Source organism: Panthera tigris, chromosome D1, assembly GCF_018350195.1.
Source record: "Panthera tigris isolate Pti1 chromosome D1, P.tigris_Pti1_mat1.1, whole genome shotgun sequence".
Taxonomy (NCBI): domain Eukaryota; kingdom Metazoa; phylum Chordata; class Mammalia; order Carnivora; family Felidae; genus Panthera; species Panthera tigris.
The window spans coordinates 78,365,252-78,384,726 of record NC_056669.1 but is presented as its reverse complement, the minus strand read 5'-3'; the positions used below and the strand labels follow the sequence as shown (position 1 = coordinate 78,384,726).

Genomic DNA, 19,475 nt, shown 5'->3' with positions numbered 1-19,475 from the left:
ATTATATATCATCCATTATGCTACTAGTCATCATTATATGAGGATGGAGAAGTATAGGTGACATTTAATATCTAATGATTTTATATAATCCAGATGTTTCTTCCATACAAAGACATCCTAAGAACTGGTCTGTCTCTATATTTTTTACTATAACTTGGTAAAATCTTGGATACAAAACTGTAGTCCTGCATTCCTAATGAAGGAATATATATATATATATATATATATATATATATATATATATATACACACATATATATGTGTGTGTGTCTACCTTCTGAAAGGTAGATTATATATATATATATATATATATATATATATATACACACACACACACACACAAATATATAACCTACCTTTCAGAATTTCTCAATCACTTGATTTTCTTGATATACTTCTGGTCATTCTGTGCCAAGATTTAGCTCTCAGACCCCTTCTCTTTTCTGTGTGTGCTCACTGCCTACATGATCTCATGTAGTTTCTTTATCCTCCCTCAGGTTTGCTGTAGTCTATCCACGTTGGCTTCTTGCCTTTACCAGGCACTCTCGCTTCAGGGCCTTTGCACTTGCTATTTCTTCTGTTGGGATTTTAATAATCTATAATACATTAGAATAATTATTTTGTCACTCAGTTCAGGTTTTTTTCTATTCCTTGAGATAAGCCACTTTAAACTGCTTTCCCCATTTCCACAACCTAATCCTCTTTCTCTGCTTTTCCTTTTTTCTTTGAAATTATTAGTATTGCAAGGGAAACAAAAGCAAACATGAAGTATTGGGATTTCATCAAGATAAAAAGCTTCTGTAAAGAAAAGGAAACAATCAATAAAACTAAAAGGCAACCAACAAAATGAGAGAAGATATTTGCAAATGATATATCTGATGAAGGGTTAGTATCCAAAAAATCTATAAAGAATTTATCAAACTCAACACTCAAAAAACATATAATCCAGTTAAAAAATGGGTAAAAGACATGAACAGACATTTCTCCAAAGAAGACATCCAGACAGCTAATGGACATGTGAAAAAATGTTCAACATCACTCATTATCAGGGAAATACAAATCAAAACCACAATGAGATACCACCTCACACCTGTCAGAATGGCTGAGATGAACAACACAGGAAGCAACAGATGTTGGCAAAGGTACAGAGAAAGGGTAACACTCTTACACCGTTGGTGGGAATGCAAACTGGTGCAGCCACTCTGGAAGACAGTATGGAGGTTCCTCAAAAAGTTAAAAATAGAAGTACCCTATGATCCAGCAGTTGTACTACTAGGTATTTACCCAAAGGATACAGAAATACTGATTCAAAGGGGTACCTGCACCCTGATGTTTTAGCAACATAATCAACAATAGCCACATTATAGAAAGAGCCTAAATCTCCATCAACTGATAAATGGATAAAGAAGAAGTGGTGTATATATCAGTGGAATATTACTCAGCCATCAAAAGGATGAAACTTGACATTTGCAATGACATAGATGGAACTAGCATGTATTATGCTAAGTAAAGTAAGTCAGTCAGAGAAATACAAATACCATATGATTTCCCTCATTATGTGTAATTTAAGAAACAAAATGGATGAACATAGGGGAAGGGAAGGAAAAATAAAAGAAGATAAAAACAGAGAGGGAGGCAAACCATAGAAGACTCTTAACTGTAGAGTCTGAAGCAAACTGAGGGTTGCTGGAGGGAAGGTGGGTGAGGGCATGGGCTAAATGGATGAGGAGCATTAAGGAGGGCACTTGTTGGAATAAGCATGGGGTGTTATATGTAAGTGACAAATCACTAAATTCTACTCATGAAACTAGTACTATACTGCATGTTAAGTAACTTGAATTTAAATAAAAACTTTTAAGAAAAAAATAAATTTTTACTATTTAACACATCGTAACTACCTTTTATTTATTTATATTATTAATTTTCATTTCCTCACTAAATTGTGAATTTTGTGAGGGTAAAGAAATTGTCTCTTCTGTACTATGCCCTATACATAGCAGCATATGGTCATGACTCAATAAATATTCACTAAATGAATGAAGAAAAACTAAATCTATGATTAATAGAATAGCCTAAAATTTTACAGTGCATATTGATCATAATTTCAGCCATCTCATCATGAAAAATACCTATTAGCTGTTACAGACCTATCAAAAGTTTTGTGTCTACTTTCTCTATTAAATTGAACCATATGAAATTGCCAATAATTGACGCATTTTGAATTATAAAAGCATTAATTTCATGATTCAACCTAGATGTAAAATGAGATCTGGGAAAAATGCACAACAATCTAGACAAATATACTACTAATAAAATTGTTCTGTTTCTTCCTCAATGATGATTGTTTCCACTTTTGACTTCCTGAGGTTTACAAATACAGTTCTCCAATTATAAAATTTACAAACCAAATGGAGACCTGTTATTTGCATTAAAAAATAAAATTAAAAATATGACAATTACCCAGAACCCAACAGTATGTGATATAGCCTTACCTCTGCAGTTACCACTAGGTTTCTGAGAAAGTTTTATGCAGGAAAGGTAATAGAGTTGGCAGCTGAAATGTGTGTCCCATGGATGATTGACAAGTATGTAGTTGAGGAATAACAATGTTCAACATCTGGTTGAGTGGCAGCAATGGTGGAAACCAACTTATGTGGTAAAGTATCAAGTTAATGGGTAGGCTAACACACTGATTCCTGCAACACTCACTATACAGTGATTCTATACTTCATATTTAAGTCAAGAAATGCTTCTGTGGCATGAACCTTTTTAACTTCAATTTTATCAGCTAAGGAAATATATTGATAAGAATAGTTATTGAGTATTGCAATTTTTCAAATTTCACAGTTAAGTAGATTGCACATCTATTTAGAAGCACTATTAAAGGACCTCAGAGATAGGAACCAAACAATTACTTAGAATTGATCTTGTCTATTTAGGAAAAAATTGTTTGGACTAAAGTATATGGCAACAGTTACAATATGGATCTCTTGGATTTTCCTGGAGTAACTTGAATAATTTGAAATTAAAGATGATCATATATGAGAAAGTGCTTTAGAAACTATAAAGATTCACAAAATATGCATTGTTGTTTTATTTCTATTACTATCATAATAACTTCTGTTTAAATGTTCTTAACTGATTTACTAATAAAGTAGCACAAATTTGAGCAATATTGTCCCCCTATCTGTTTCTGGAGAGACACGGTTTCCATTTGATGAAAATAGTTTTATTTCACTTCTGATCTCATTCACCATTTGTATGTAACCTCTGTGACCATTGGCTCCACAGTCTTCTTTCAGTTTTCATGCATTGAAATAGACCCTAACCAGAGTTGCCCGGTGTGAAGTATCCAGATCATTTCTTTCCCTTTTCTGCCCTTTGTTGTCTCTAATGGATCCTAAAGAGTACTACTATTTGAATCTCAAAACATTTAGTCATCTTTTAAATTGGATGTCTATTTCTGTCCTTTCCCCCTAAACTGGGTACTTCTTTACCACCAAATAATTCATGCATTATTCCATAGAGATATGCACAAGGATCTCTTTCAAATAAGAAAGCTATGGTTGTTAGAATTTTCCCTCTGAAAGTAGACTAAGTCTTTGATGTTATATCATAGTTTTTCTGAGCTGGGTATTCTTTTCATGATCAGTCCCTTTCCAGGAGCCTCAGTCAACACTCATGTGGATTTGTTTGACTTACCCACCAATTTTCTAGAGGTAGTTGATCCCCAGGACTAAAACAACTGAGGATCAATATAAATACAAATAGCAAACTCAGAAAAATAATTATTGTATGGAGATACAGTAAAACCTTGGATTGTGAGTAAATTGTTCTGTGAGTGTTCTGCAAGACAAGCAAACATTTCTAATAAATTTTAACTTGATAAACAAGCGATGTCTTGTAATACAAGTGGTACGTGACGTTGAATGTCACATGATCACAACTGAGCTAATGGTTCTTGAAATTCACTTTGATATAAAGCTGCTTTGGATTACAAGCATGTTCCCAGAATGAATTATGCTTGCAAACCAAGGTTTCACTACAAATATTACATTATAGCTCAGTTGTGGGTTGAGGCTACTTGGTGTGACTTCCGTCATGGTTTTCCTTCACATTGTGGCATTTTCACAAGGTATGCCATATGAAACTCATGCCTGAGAGCTACCAGTTTATGAAAAGTGATTTAAACTTTATACCAGATCACTACAACTCTGATTAAAATATTCTAAAACATCAACTCAAGGGCTTTGAGAAGGGAGGAAAATTGGTGTAACCAGTACCAGCCTCAGCTGGTCAAAGCCAAGGGTTTGATTGTTGATTCAGATAACTTATTTCATCACATTTCTCGGCCTCATGTTCTCGCTTAGTAAACAAGAATAACCCTCCATGCATAATTTTTTATATGGATAATAAATAGAAAATAAAGAATTAGAAGTTCTCTGTTGAGAAGAGGTGAAATAATAATACCAATGGCATATTACTAATGTATTGGTATCAATATGCTAATATATTAACTAATATTAAAATATCATTATATTATCTAATAATACCTAATTTTATTAGGTAATCATAATTTATATGATGGTTATAACAAAATGTGTATTTTAGACACAGGTTGCTGGAAAGCTTTGGTCTCAGAAAATAGAGCCAGTATTAGAGGCTAAGAAGACAATAGATAGAATTAGAACAAGGAAGATGTGGTGTGTTCCGATTGGCTGGAGGCCAGCAATGCAGGAGTAAAAGAATTCACCCAAGACAGAAGAAAGGAGATAGAAGTTTATTGAATACAAGGCAGGGGAGCAGCTGAGAGGACAGCAAAGGAGAGTCTCTATGCCAGGAGGTGGTGGTAAGGGACTGTAGTTATAGGGTGGAGTGAGGAAGTATGGGAACACGGAATTTTCCCTTTTTTGGTAACTGTGCCTGGTTATAATTAGCCCATTTGTTAGTTAGCACCTATGGCCATTTTGGGGTAGCCTGTTTGTTACTGAGCCTGTTTGCAGTCTGTCATCACTGTGGGCCCTTTTGCCTTACTCAAGTTTGCATTGTTCAAGTTTATTGCCTAAAGGCGACCTCTACAGAAGGAACAGGAAATTGTTGTCACAGATTCTGGTTCCCACTGCCTTAACTCTTACCAGACAAATCTATGTCTTCTTTCTACATTTCTGCACTTTTAGTCCTTACGAACATATTACTACTTCTATAAACCTAATTTTCCTTATTTGTAAAATATAGGCAATGAGATTAGATCTTAGAACTCTAAAGTCCTGCTAAGAAAGTCTAGTCCTATACAATGTTTGGGAGATAAAAGGAATGTTTGTTAAACTGTGTGGCAATCACTCATAATATACCCCTATCCAGACGCTACACAATATATATTTCATTCAAATACTAATAGAACTGAAAGGACCTAGAGTGAAAAAAAAAAAACAAAAAAGAAAACAGAACTTGCTTATGTTTGCCTAACCTAGCTCTTATCAAAATAATGTCTAAGTTTATAAGGGCGTTAGCCCCATCCAGAACCCCTTCCTCTTACCATTTTAGTGCAAATCTGCCAAAATTCAATATGCCATTCCCTGCTTCTTCTTGCCTGGGGGCTTTCTCTGTCCCAACCCTCAGTGTTTTGTGTGCCTATAACAAGACTAGAAATGCTGAGTAATTAACTCCACCCTATCCCAGCATCACTGCAGGAGTTGAGGTGCTGGTGTATTCTAGTTCCCTCACACTCTGAGGTATGTGTGTGACTGGCTTCTGGACTAAGCTCAGGTCATCCTAGTAGAATCTGTCACTGTAATGTACCCCTTCATTTGGATTTCCTTACTTATTCTTCTTTCCTGATCTTTGCTTTGCCTCCCAATAAACTATTTCTACTCAGGATCTGTTTGGGGTAAAGGGTGAACATAAGTTAATTTACATATTTGGAAATTAGTGGGCTATAATACCTTAATGGCTATTGCCAACTCCACTATTCAATGACCCAAATGCATTAAGAGATTATTTCTGACAGTTTCAGGACACAAGTCTCCAGTACCTGGCTTCTATGAGTCACTTAATAAATGTTTCCTGAATAAATTAATTTCTTCAGAGGACAGTACCATAAGTCTTTGCAAAGGAAAAAGCATGAATTCAGAAGACCCCCACTTTTAACCTTCCTATTTCTTAGGAGACTTAATGGACATGTAGTCTATGTCCTGGCTGTTTTTCCACTGCCTCTTTGATAGATCTTTTTGTCTCTCCTGCGACACTTACCTCCAGTGACTCAATGTCTTAGTGCCCTTTTCTTCTTTCAGTTTTTGAATACAAGAAATTCTTATTCTTTCTATGTCCTTTACAATTCACCTTCAAGAAGTGGAGGAAGAAGAACTCATTAAATCCAATATCAAAGCCACCTACTAAAAGTCTAATATGTGCACTATGGTAGAATATATATATTTACACATATATAGTGATTTCATTAACTCTTGATTAAATCTTGGTATATATGATTTCATTAAATCTTCAAAGAAGCCATCGTCATAATATTGTTAGTCCAATTTGCAGATGAATAAATGAACTCTGGGGAGTTTAAGTAATTCTTCCCAAAGTCATATAGCTATTTGGGAACAAAATCAAGTTTTTTTTTAATTTTTTTAATGTTTATTTTTGAGAGAGAGAGAGCTGTCAGCACAGAGCCTGATGCAGGGCTCGAACTCACAGACCGTGAGATCACGACCTGCGCTGAAGTTGGATGCCCAACTGACAAAGCCACCCAGGTGCCCCCAGAATCAAGTTTCTAAATGACATATGTAGGATGTCAAGTTCATCTCTTAATCTCAATACTACCTTGCTTTCTGCAGTAGTTTAGCTTTTTTTTTTACATTTTAGATAACATTTATTAATATGCTTTTAACACATAAAAGACTAAGAACAAAAATGACTCACATTTTCATTGCCAAAAACAACCTGGTATTTTAAGCTTCTTTAAAACATTCAGTTTTAAAAATTACATATAATAAAAATGTACCTTTTTGTCATTTCGAGTCTTTAAATTCTAGGTAGTTAACATACAGTGTAATATTAGTTTCAGGAGTAGAATTTAGTGATTCATCACTTACATACAACACCCAGTGCTCATCACAAGTGCCCTCCTTAATAACCATCACCTATTTATCCCATCCCTCACATAATTCCCTCCATCAGCCTTCAGTTTGTTCTCTGTAGTTAAAAGTGTCTTATGTTGTGTCTCCCTCTTTTTTCCCCTTATGTTCATCTGTTTTGTTTCTTAAATTCCACATATGAGTAACATCATATGGTATTTGTCTTTCTCTGACTGACTTGTTTCACTTAACATAATACACTCTAGTTCCATCCATGTGGTTGCAAATGGCAAGATGCCATTCTTTTTGATGGCTGAGTAATATTCCACTGTATATACGTACCACAGCTTCTGTATCCATTCATCAGTTTATAGATACATGGGATCTTTCTATACATTGGCTATTGTTAATGCTGCTATAAACATCAGAGTACAAATTTCCATCCAAATCAGGATTTTTGAATCCTTTGGGAAATACCTAGCAGGCAATTGCTAAGTTCTAGGGTAGTTCTATTTCTTTTTGAGGAACCTCCATACTGTTTTCCAGAGTGGCTGCACCAGTTTGCATTCCTAACAACAGTGTAAGAGGGTTACCCTTTCTTTGCATTCATGCCAAAATCTGTTGTTTCCTGTTTTTTCATTTCAGCCATTCTGACAGGTGTGAGGTGATATCTCATTGTAATTTTGATTTGTATTTCCCTGATAATGAGTGAGGTTGAGCATGTTTTCATGTGTCTGTTAGCCATCTGAATGTCTTCTTTGGAAAAATATCTATTCATGTTTTCTGCCCATTCTTAACTGGATTATTTGTTTTTTGGGTGTTGAGTTTATTAAGTTCTCTATAGATTTTGGATACTAACCCTTTATCAGATATGTCATTTGAAAATATTTTCTCCCATTCCGTCAGTTGCCTTTTAGTTTTGTTGACTGTCTCCTATGCTATGAAGAAGATTTTTATCTTAATGAAGTTCCAGTAGTTCATTTTGGCTTTTGTCTCCCTTGACTACAGAGATGTGTCTAGCAAGAAGTTGCTATAGACAATGTCAAAGAGGTGGCTGCCTGTGTTCTCCTCTAGGATTTTGATGCTTTCATGTCTCACATTTAGGTCTTCATCCATTTTGAGTTTATTTTTGTATGTGTTGCAAGTGGTCCAGTTTCATTATTTTGCATGTTGTTTGTCCAGCTTTCCCAAAACATTTGTTGAAGAGACTTTTTTCCATTGTATTTTCTTTCCTACTCTATCAAAGATTAGTTGACCATATAGTGTGGGTCCATTTCTGGGTTTTCTGTTCTGTTCCGTTAATCTGTGTGTCTGTGTTTTTGCCAGTTCCATGCTGTCTTGATGGCTACAGCTTTATAATGTAACTTGAAATTGAGAATCGTTATACCTCCAGCTTTGATTTTCTTTTTCAAGATTGCTTTGGCTATTTGGGGTCACTTGTGGTTCCATATAACATTTTAAGATTGTTTTAGCTCCGTGAAGAATGCTGGTGTTGTTTCCATGAGGACTGTATTGAATGTGTAGATTGCTTTGGGTAGTATAGATGTTTTAACAATATTTGTTCTTCCAATCCATGAGCATTGAATAGTTTTTATATTTCTTTGCGTCCTTTTCAATTTCTTCCGTAAGTGTTCTATAGTTTTCAGTGTACAGAAATTTTACCTCTTGGTTAGGTTTCTTCCTAGACATCTAATGGTTTTTTTGTGTCATTGTAAATGGGATTGATTCCTTGATTTCTCCTTCTACTGCTTTATTATTGGTGTGTAGAAATGCAACAGATTTCTGTACATTAATTTTGCATTCTGTGACTACTGAATTCATGTATCAATTCTAGCAATTTTTTTGGTTGAGTATTTTAGATTTTCCACATAGAGCATCATGCAGTCTACACATAATGAAAGTCTGACTTCTTCCTTGTCAATTTGGATGCCTTTTATTTCTTTTTGTTGTCTGATTGCTGAGGTTAGGACCGCCAGTACTATGTTAAATAACAATGTTGAGAGTGGACATCCCTGTCTTGTTCCTGACCTTAGAGGAAAAGCTCTCAGGTTTTCCTCAATGTGGATGATATTAACTGTGGATATTTAATATATGGCCTTTATGATATTGAGCTATGTTCCCTCTATCCCTACTTAGTTGAGGGAGTTTATCAAGAATGGATTCTGTGTTTTGTCAAATACTTTTTCTGAATCTATTGAGAGGATTGTGTGGTTCTTATCCTTTCTTTTATTAATGTGGCCTATCACATTAATTGATTTGTGAATATTGAACCATCTTTGCAGCCCAGGAATAAATCTCACTTTTTTGTGGTGAATGATTCTTTTAATATACTGTTGGATTCAATGTGATAGTGTTTTGCTGAGAATTTTTATATCCATGGTCATCAGGGATATTTGCCTGTAATTCTCCTTTTTAGTGGGGTCATTGTCTGGTTTTGGAATCAAGGTAATGCTGGCCTTATAGAATAACTTTGAAATATTCCTTCCATTTCTGCTTTTTGGAACAGTTTGAAAAGAATTGATATTAATTCTTTAAATGTTTAGTAGAATTCCCCTGGGAAGCCATCTGGTCCTGGACTCTTTTTTTGTTAGGAAACTTCTGATTAATGATTCAATTTCTTTGCTGGTAATTGGTCTTTTCAAGTTTTCTATTTCTTTCTGTTTCAGTTTTGGTAGTTTATATGTTTCTAGGAATCTATCCATTTCTTCCAGATTGCCCACTTTGTTGGGCATTTTATTTATTCATTCATTTTATTTATTTGGGTCATTTCTTTTCTTTATTTCTTTTCTTTTTCTTTTTTGATAAGTTTGGCTAGGGGTTTATCAATTTTATTAATTCTTTCAAACAACAAGCTCCTACTTTCATTGATCTCTTCTACTGTTTTTTGTTTGTTTGTTTGTTTCCTTATCATTAATTTATGCTCTAGTCTTTATTATTTCCCTTCTTGTATTGGCTTTAGGCTTTTTTGCTGTTCCTTTTCTAGCTCCTTTCTGTGTAAGTTTAGGTTTTGTAGTTGAGATTTTTCTTGCTTCTTGAGGTAAGCCTGTATTGCTATATATGTTCTTCTTATGACCGCTTTTGCTGCATCCCAAAAGTTTTGGACTTCCATGTTTTCATTTGATTCCATGTATTTTTTTTTAATTTCTTCAATTTCCTGGTTCATCCATTCATTCTTTAATAGGATGTTTTTCAATCTCCGTGTGTTCGTGGCCTTTCCATTTTTTTTTTTCTTGTCTTGTGGTTCACTTCAAGTTTCATAGTGTTGTGGTCTGAAAATATGCATGGTATGAACTCAATCCTTTTGTACTCTTTGAAGCCTGATTTGTGACTTGGTATGTGTTCTGGAGAATGTCCCATGTGAACTTGACAAGAATTTTTATTCTGCTCCTTTAGGATGAAATGTTCTGAATATATCTGTTAAGTCCACCTGATCCAAGTTGTTATTCAAAGTCATTGTTTCCTTGTTGATATTCTGCTTAAATAAACTGTCTATTACTGTAAGTGGGATGTTAAAGTCGTCTACTATTATTGTATTATTATCAATGTGTTCCTTTATTTTTGTTATTAATTGATTTATATATTTGGGTACTTCCAAGTTGGGGACATATATTTATAATTATTAGATCTTGTTGATTAGACCTTTTACTATGATATAGTGTCCTTCCTCATTTCTTATTACGGTCTTTGGTTTAAAATCTAGTTTGTCTCATAAGTATGCCTACTCTGGCTTTCTTCTGATGCACATTAGCATTATAATGGTTCTCTATCCCCTCACTTTCATTCTCCATGTGTCTTTAGGTCTAAAATGAGTCTCTCGTAGGCAGCATATAGATAGGTCTTGTTTTTTTATTCATTCTGACACACTATATCTTTAAATGGAGCACTTATTCAGAGTGCTCCATTCAGAGTGATTATTGGTAGACTTGAATTTAGTATCATTGTATTACATGTTTGTTTCTGTTCTTTTCTAGTCGTTGTCACTTTTGGTCTTTGTTTCCTCCTCAGAAAGTCCCGTTTAATATTTCTTGCAGGGCTTGTTTAGTGGTCACAAACTCCATTAGTTTTTGTTCATCTGAGAAACTCTTTATTTCTCCTACTATTCTGAATGTCAGCCTTGCTGGATAGAGTATTCTTGGCTGCATATTTTTCCCATTCAGCACGTTGAATATATCAAGCCACTCCCTTCTGGCCTGCTATGTTTCTGTGGAGAGTTCTGCTGCTACTAACCTTATTTATCTTACCTTATAAATTAGGGATTCTTTTTCTCTTATTGGTTTTAGGATTTTTTTCCTCTCATCTCTATATTTTGCAAAATTTTCCACAATATGTCTTAGTATGGCTGGCTTTTGTTGATTTTGATGGGAGTTCTCTGTGCCTCCTGGATTTGGATGTCTGTTTCCTTCCCCAGATTAGCGAAATTTTCAGCTATAATTTCTTCAAATAAACCTTCTTCCCCTTTTCCCCTCTCTTCTTCTTCTGGGACTCCTATGATATGAATGTTATTATACTTTATGGAGTCACTGAGTACCCTTGGTCTACATTCAAATCCAATATTTTTCTTTCCTTCTTTTTCCCTTTCATTATTTTCTACAATTTTGTCTTCAATATCACTTATTCATTCCTCTGCTTCTTCCATCCTTGTGGCCATTACATTTAGCCAGTTTTGCATCTCAGTTATAGCATTTTTTTTATTTTCACCTGACAAGTTTTTGGTCTTTTATTTCTGGAATAAGGGACTCCCTTGCATCTTCTATGCTTTTCTTAAGCCCAGCTACTATTCTTATGATTGTTTTTTTAAATTCTGGATCAGGCATATTACTTATATCTGTTTTTATTAGATCCTCAGTCATGAACTTTCCTCTTTTTTTAGATAAATTCCTGTCTTGGTATTTTGTCTAGGTGTCTGTCTTCCTGCTCTTAAGAACAATGGGTTTATTAAGAAGAGGTCACATACTGTCCAGGACCTGGTACTTCAGGAAGTGTTTTCTACTTCATGCTGTATGCACTCTGCTGCCGTGTTTTGTCTGCTTTTTCCCTCAAGTTAGTCCTCTGCAGAGTTTCTCCTTGCCTATGGGCCAGAATGTGTCAAGTTTTAACTAGATGTGATCTGTCTGCTTGTTAAAAGAGGTCTGATCCTATTTTCCTATGTCTACTAGAGCTGAAGCTTTGTAGCACTCTATGGTCAGTAGATGTGGTGCATTCAGGGGTGAGGGCAGGGAGGGGGTTGAGCTGGTTTTCTGGTGAGGGGCCTGCTGCTCTGGTTCTCAAGCACATTCGCTCTAGTAAAGAACGACCTGCAGAGAACATTAGGGTGGGGCTTGGTGTAAGCAATTTTGGCAACTACTGTTGGCTTACTGACTAAAATAAATAAATAAACATACATACATACATACATACAATCCCTGGAGAGGGGCATTTGCACCTACTGCTGTCTGGAAAGAGCAAACAATCTCCCATTGTGTATCCCAGGCATCCCTCAGATCCCTACCTTCACTTTATCTTCATCTGGGCCATCTTCCCTCCCAGAAGCACAGTGCACCTGTGTTTTATCCCTAGCATATTGGCTGAGTTTTAAAATTTCAAACTTTAGGGCCCACACTGGTCCTCTTGGGGAGGGTCTCACTGTGCTGGGGTTGGTGCACGTTTGTCCCAGAAAGGCAGTCCCACCAATGTATGGGACCTTGGAGTTTGGCAGAAAGTGTGGCAAAAAGCCAGTGTCCAGTGCCCTCAGCAGGTATTTTTGTCCTTTTGTTAAAGGACAGGGGAGCACAATACTGCCCACAGCTCTTTTGTCCCTGAAGAGGCAATGACATGTCTCCCAGATGCAGTCCAAGAAAGGGGAACCATTTCTCTCAATGCATCCCAGGGGATCCTCATATCCTGTCATCTGCTCCTAGGCTTCTTCCCTCCTTGTCCACAGGAGCAATGCTGCACCCACCAGGCTCAACACCAGCCACAGCATGGAACTCTAAAATGCATCTTTGAACTCCACCAGTTGTAAAAACTCACAATAATCAACCCCTCTCATTTCCCCAGTCAATGGCTTTGGAGAAGTGTTTTCCTTGTGCAATCCTGTGCACTTCTCTCTCTCTTTCTGTCTCTGTCTCTCTTTCATCTCTCTTCTCTCTGTGATGAGGGATTCCTCTCTTTATCAGCACCCATGATCTTTTTCTCCCTTAAATCATGTCTCTGCATCTCTTACCTTCCACTATGTGGTCTCTTCTCTCCCTCTGGTTGTACAGTTTGTTCTGTTCTGTCAGTCCTCAGATCAATTTACTGGGTGTTCAGAATGACCTGATATTTATCTAGCTGTGTTTAAAGCATCAGACAAGCCTAGGGTTCTCCTACTACTTTACCATCTTTGCTCAAAAGAAAATTGTCCCTTTTTATGTGTACTATTTTTTTTTTAAGTTTATTTATTGGCTTTTAGGTTGGGGGGGGGCAGAGAGAGAGGGAGAAAGAGAGAATCCCAAACAGATTCCGCACTGTCAGCAGAGAACCAATGTGGGACTTAAACCCACAAACAGCAAGATCATGACCTGAGCTGAAATCAAAACTCAGATGCTCAACTGACTCAGTTACCAGGCACCCCTAAGTGTACTATTTAGTAAGTTTTGGTAAGTGGTTTAGAAGTTTATTAGAAAAAGCAGAAGTGGTTCCAAACATTAAGTCTGTCACTTACTAGCTTTGTAGCTATAGTAAAGTATCAAAGATATTGTAAGCATGTTTGCTCATCCTTAGAATCATGCAAATTATAATATCTATTTCATAGTCATTACTAAGCACAGTTTAATTGCAGAGGGGATTAGGATACCAAAATAATATTTCTGTAGACATTTTTGTGTGTGTGCCTGGAAGTTAATAAAAGTTTAATGTTCCCTACAGGGACGAGTCTAGACACCAGGAAAAATTTAACAATTGATTGATTGCTACAGTCAGGGTGACTTTTAATTGAGGTTCTGAATTAATTTAGTTAATGAGTTAAACAATGCTTGATGTCATGGAAAGTAAGCCAGGGCAGGAGTCCCATGTTTTCAGTGTCCATAGTTCTGCTCCATAAACACCAGGATTTCCTTTCCTTTCCTGTGTCTCACTTCATATAACTATCTCCTCTTTTATTTCCTCCTTAAGGAAAGAAGAGATTTTTCCAGGGTTGGTGTCTTATCAACAATTGCTATGAAAATATTACAACTATTTTTATCCCCATTCCAACTCTTCTGTACTTTTTAAACCTCCTTGACATACTACTAGGGATCTATTTTAATCAAATCTTCCAATTGCCAACTGTTTACTAATAAAATAGTTACTGGTTATTGCTGTCTTATCTGGGGTCACCAGATAAAGTACAGGACATGTTTCTTTAGTATGAGTACATCCTGTACCGGTATATTTGGAACATGCTTATATTTTTAAAAATATATTTATTGATTATCTGAAATTCAAATTTCACTGGATATCCTTTATTATATTTGTTAAATCTGGTGACAGTTTTGTATCTAACTCAGCATTTTTATCCCTTTTTTTTTTTTTAATTGTCTGTATACAGCTAATTTCTTAGGTGGCTTTTAGACTGATTTAACATCTTAATGTCTCTCAATTATTAATGGATTAACTAAAATAATTTTATATTTGAATGAAAGCCATGATTTTACCTTTAAAAAATGATACATTAACAATTTATATTGATCTGTTTATTCACTGGTACAAATTACTTCGCCAAAATTTTGATATATTATTTTTATTAAATATCAACTATTCCTATTTAACGATTAATTTTATAACAATTAATTTTAATGAAAACACACTGCAATATCCAAATTGTGTTCACCTCATGTTAAAATAAGATAGTAGGGGTGCCTGGTTAGTTCAATTGGAAGAGCTGGAGACCCTTGATTGACCTCAAAGTCGTGAGTTTGAGCCCTACAGGGGTGTAGAGATTATTTAAATAAATTTTAAAAATTAAAAAAAAATCCTTCAAGATAGTAATACTGTTTCTATGAAAATACAATATTCAAATATTCAGAAATTTAAAACATATCTAGATTATCTCAAAAGTATTGGCATTTTGAAAATACTGGCCTAGATAGAATTCCAGCAGGTTTTAACTCCATTGAAAAAAATTAGTACTCTTAGAGAACAGTTATAAAATAATTCTCAGAAAGACAATTTATTTTTTCAAAACATAGTAATTATGCTTAGTAAAAGTCAAAGGTTAAAACTCTTACTTTTAGACAAATTGCATTTCATGTAGAACAAGTAAAGCCATAAAAATCACCCAAGGTAGTAAAATGTATAAAATGCACTTTAATATCTTTAAACACGCTGGCCACATGTGAGAGCACATTTGCTTTCAAAGTCTGTAAAGGTTCTCTATTAAGAACAGAGGTTTTGATAGATTTGCCACTTTGATTATGAGAAGGGAAAGAGCATAAGGGGAAAAAAGTATTGTGAAAAGAATTAGATCAAAATAAGTTCCCTGCTTAAAATCTGTGCTTTACTATATTTTGATATAGCATCTAACACCATCTTCCTGCTTAACAATATTTATTTATGAATTTACTAAATACTATGGGTATTCAAAACTTTGATTTTTTCATAAGTGATATATACATTTTTTCCCTTTCAATGAACAAAAAGCATAATGATAAAATAATGATAATAAATTCTAAGAAATAATATAAGAAGGATTTTTTTAAAATTTTTTTTAACATTTATTTTTGAGACAGAGAGAGAGCATGAACAGGGGAGGGTCAGAGGAAGAGGGAGACACAGAATCTGAAACAGGCTCCAGGCTCTGAGCTGTCAGCACAGAGCCTGATGCGGGGCTCGAACCCACGGGCCGCGAGATCATGACCTGAGCTGAAGTCGGACGCTTAACGGACTGAGCCACCCAGGCGCCCCAAGAAGGATTTTAATAACTTTATCAGAAAGAGACTTGAAGTGTTCTTTAACATTCAGATTATCAAATCAATATAATTAAATAGCTTATAGCTACTAAAGAAATATGAAATGTTCTCTTTGTAATTGGAAAATTAATCATTATGTAATATTGAAAAGAAGTGTTATTTTAGTACATTCATGTATATGTGGCGTGCATGCTTGTCATACACCCTGCACATTCTTTCATAGTTAGAAAAATTTTGCAGTGGAAAAGTTGACACTTTTAAAATCTGTTGTTGGCATGTCAAAGAGCTAGAATCACAGGTGATTTCTATTTTTTTTCTTTTCCTTTTCATTTTGTATGTGTCATTTGTGTGTTAGTTTGTTTTCTTTCTGTTTTGCATTCTGTTCTAGGACAAAGCCAAGGCTGTTTATTCATTTCCCTCTTGATGGACAGTTGGGTTGTTTTCAGTTTGGTATACTTATAAAATGTTGTTATAAACATTAATATAATTCTTTCATGAACATAAGCACTCATTTTCTTAAATGTTTACTTAGTAGTAGTAATCACTTAGTTACCGGATACATGTAAGTTTAATTTTATAAAGTAAAAAGACTTGTCTCAAGTGTTTGAACCATTTTATACTCCTACCACAGTGTGTAAAAGTCTCAGCTACTCCATATCTTCATCAACACGTAGATTTGTAACACTTTATTTTTATTTTTATTTTTTAGATCAAAAGACAGAAACTTTTAATTTTTTATTTTGTATTATGGAAGGCTATTCTTTTTTAAAACTTTATTTTAATTCCAGTATAGTTAACATACAGTGTTATATTAGTTTCAAGTGTAAAATACAGTGATTAAACAGTTCCATACATTACTCAGCACTCATCACAAGTGCCGTCCTTAATCTCATCACCTATTTCACCCATCCCCGTCTACCCTCCCCTCTGGTAACCAACGTTTGTTCTTAATAGTTAAGATTCTGTTTTTCAGCTTGTCTCTCCCTCTCTGTCTCTCTCTCCCTCTCTCTGTCTCTCCCTCTCTGTCTCTCACTTTTCCCCCTTTGCTCATTTGTTTCTTTTTTTTTTTTTAATTCCACATATGAGTGAAATCATAAGCAAAAATTGAAATCAGGGCCTTGTGTGTGTGTGTGTGTGTGTGTGTGTGTGTGTGTGTGGTGAGAATCATATTTCTCTTTCTAAACATGGGGCTGCAATTGCTGAAAGATTTGTAATTTATAATACTTTACCCGTTAGCCATTCTGGGAGATGTGTAGCAGTATTTTCCTGTGATTTTAGTTTGCATTTTCTTGATGACTAGAGAAGTTTAGCACATTATAATATGCTTTGTGGCCATGTAGATATATTTTATGAAGTGCCTGTTGAAGTCTTTCCTTTATTATTGTATTGGGATGTTTGTCTTTTTCTTTATTTTATTTTTGTTTGTCTTTTTCTTATTGTCTTATCAAAATATTTGTATATGAAGGGTATAGGCTTTTGTCGGATATATGTACTGAAAATATTTCATATGGTTATAGGTTACATTTGTTTAATGGTATCATTTGATGAGTACAAGTTATAGGTTCCATATATCTGTTCTATAAATTTACTATGCATTATATATATATATATATATATATATATATATATATATATAACATATACATGTTATGTATATGCCCACACATGAATTTATAGATAGACTATTAACTTGTGTGTTGTTTAAGAAATTTTTTTATACCAAATAACAAAGACATCCTCCAATGTTTTCTTCTAGAATGTAAACATTTTAGACTTTCTTATTTTGACCTATATTCTATTTTAAATTAATATTTTAGTATAGTATGATTTAAGGGTTGACTTCTTTCCATATGGATAGCATTTACTTCAGCACAGTTCATTAACTAGATCTTCTTTTCATAACAAACTAAATTTGTTTGAAAATAAACAATTAAAAAAAGTGATTATACACACACACATACACACACACATTGACTCTTATACCCTCTATCTTCTGTTCCACTGAACACTTTATATTTCACATTAATCCCTCACTGTATTAATAATTGTAGCTTTTTGGTATGACTTAAAATATGGCAGTTTAAATTCTTTAAGTTTTTCCTTTATTTCAAGATTATAGTTCTATAACTTTAGTAGAACCAGATTGTTTATATCTTCAAAAAACCTACTGAGATATTGATTAGGATTATGTTGAACCTATACACCAAAATGGAGCAAATTTTTATCTTGGCAACAAAGACTCCACAAATTGATAAGTATCATATATCCCTCCATTGTTTTAGGTATTTTAAAAATTTATTTCAGAAAATTTATGTAATGTTTTAACACTCTTGCATATTTTTGTTAAATTCATTTCTAGGTGTTTGATGTTTTTAATGCTACTGCAACTGGTTTTGATCTATTTTCAAATTTGTATTTGGTAATGTATAGAAATACAATAAACTTTTTATAATATTTTGTACCTACTAATACATAAATTCAGTAATTGTAGTTACTGTAGATTTTTATGATTTTTTAAACAAGATATTGCATATGTGATTGAAAATATTTTGCTTTTTTTTTATATTTATGCCTTTTTTCCCCCTTTCTATAGCACTGCCTAGGACACCTAGTACAATGTTGAATAGATGATATCATAGTGGATATCTTTCTATTATTCTGATAAAAGAGAGTCATAAACGTAATATTTTATCATTAATATGATGTTAGTGTTTTTTTTTTAATTTTCTGTGGATATTCTTTACCAGATTGAGGAGTTCCGTTGTATTTCTACTTTATTGAAAATTTGTATATAAATTAATATTAAATTGTATTAAATGTTTTTCTTAAATCTATTGAGGTGACCATCAAGATTTTCTTCCTTTATTTGCTAATGTGATAAATTACATTGATGTTCAGTTGTTAAACCTTTCATTCACCTTAGTTATGGCCATCATGTATTACCCTTTTGATATATTGCTGGTTTTATTTTCTAATACTTTATTTAGATTTTCTGCATTTATATTCATGAGCAATAATTGGGCAACAATTTTCTTTTCTTCTCATGTCAGATTTTGTATTAGAGTTATGTAGGTCTCAAAAAAATTGTATTTGAGAAGTGATTACACCTTTTCCATTACCTAAAACATTTTATTTAAAAAATGGTAATATTTGTCCTGAACATATTGAGTGGAATTTATCAGTGAAGTTATTTGAGAATGGAGTTATCTTTATGGAAGATATTCAGTTACAGATTCAATTATTTAATTAATTTTCTATTTATTTTCTCTCATTTAATAAGTCATGTTTTTCAAAGAACTTGTCAGTTTTATACGCCATATATACTGTTATAAAAATTTCCACGATCTTCTCTTATCTCTCCTATAACCTTGGATTGTTCTTAATATGGGTAATTAATACTATTATCTTTGTTCTTGATCGTTCTGATTGGGACTTTATCAGTTTTACTATATTATTATAGCTCTTGATGCTACATATTTGACAGATTCTGCAA

At 34.0% G+C, this 19,475-nt stretch overlaps 1 long non-coding RNA gene across 1 annotated transcript in view; it reads left to right on the top strand.

Moving 5' to 3' along the window:
* Nucleotides 1–4,733: 4,733 nt before the first annotated feature.
* LOC122231132 overlaps nt 4,734–19,475 on the top strand; it is a 65,283-nt gene continuing 50,541 nt past the window's right edge. The window contains exon 1 of the long non-coding RNA XR_006208287.1: nt 4,734–4,849. This is a non-coding gene — a long non-coding RNA (uncharacterized LOC122231132). The remainder of the gene's footprint in view (nt 4,850–19,475) is intronic.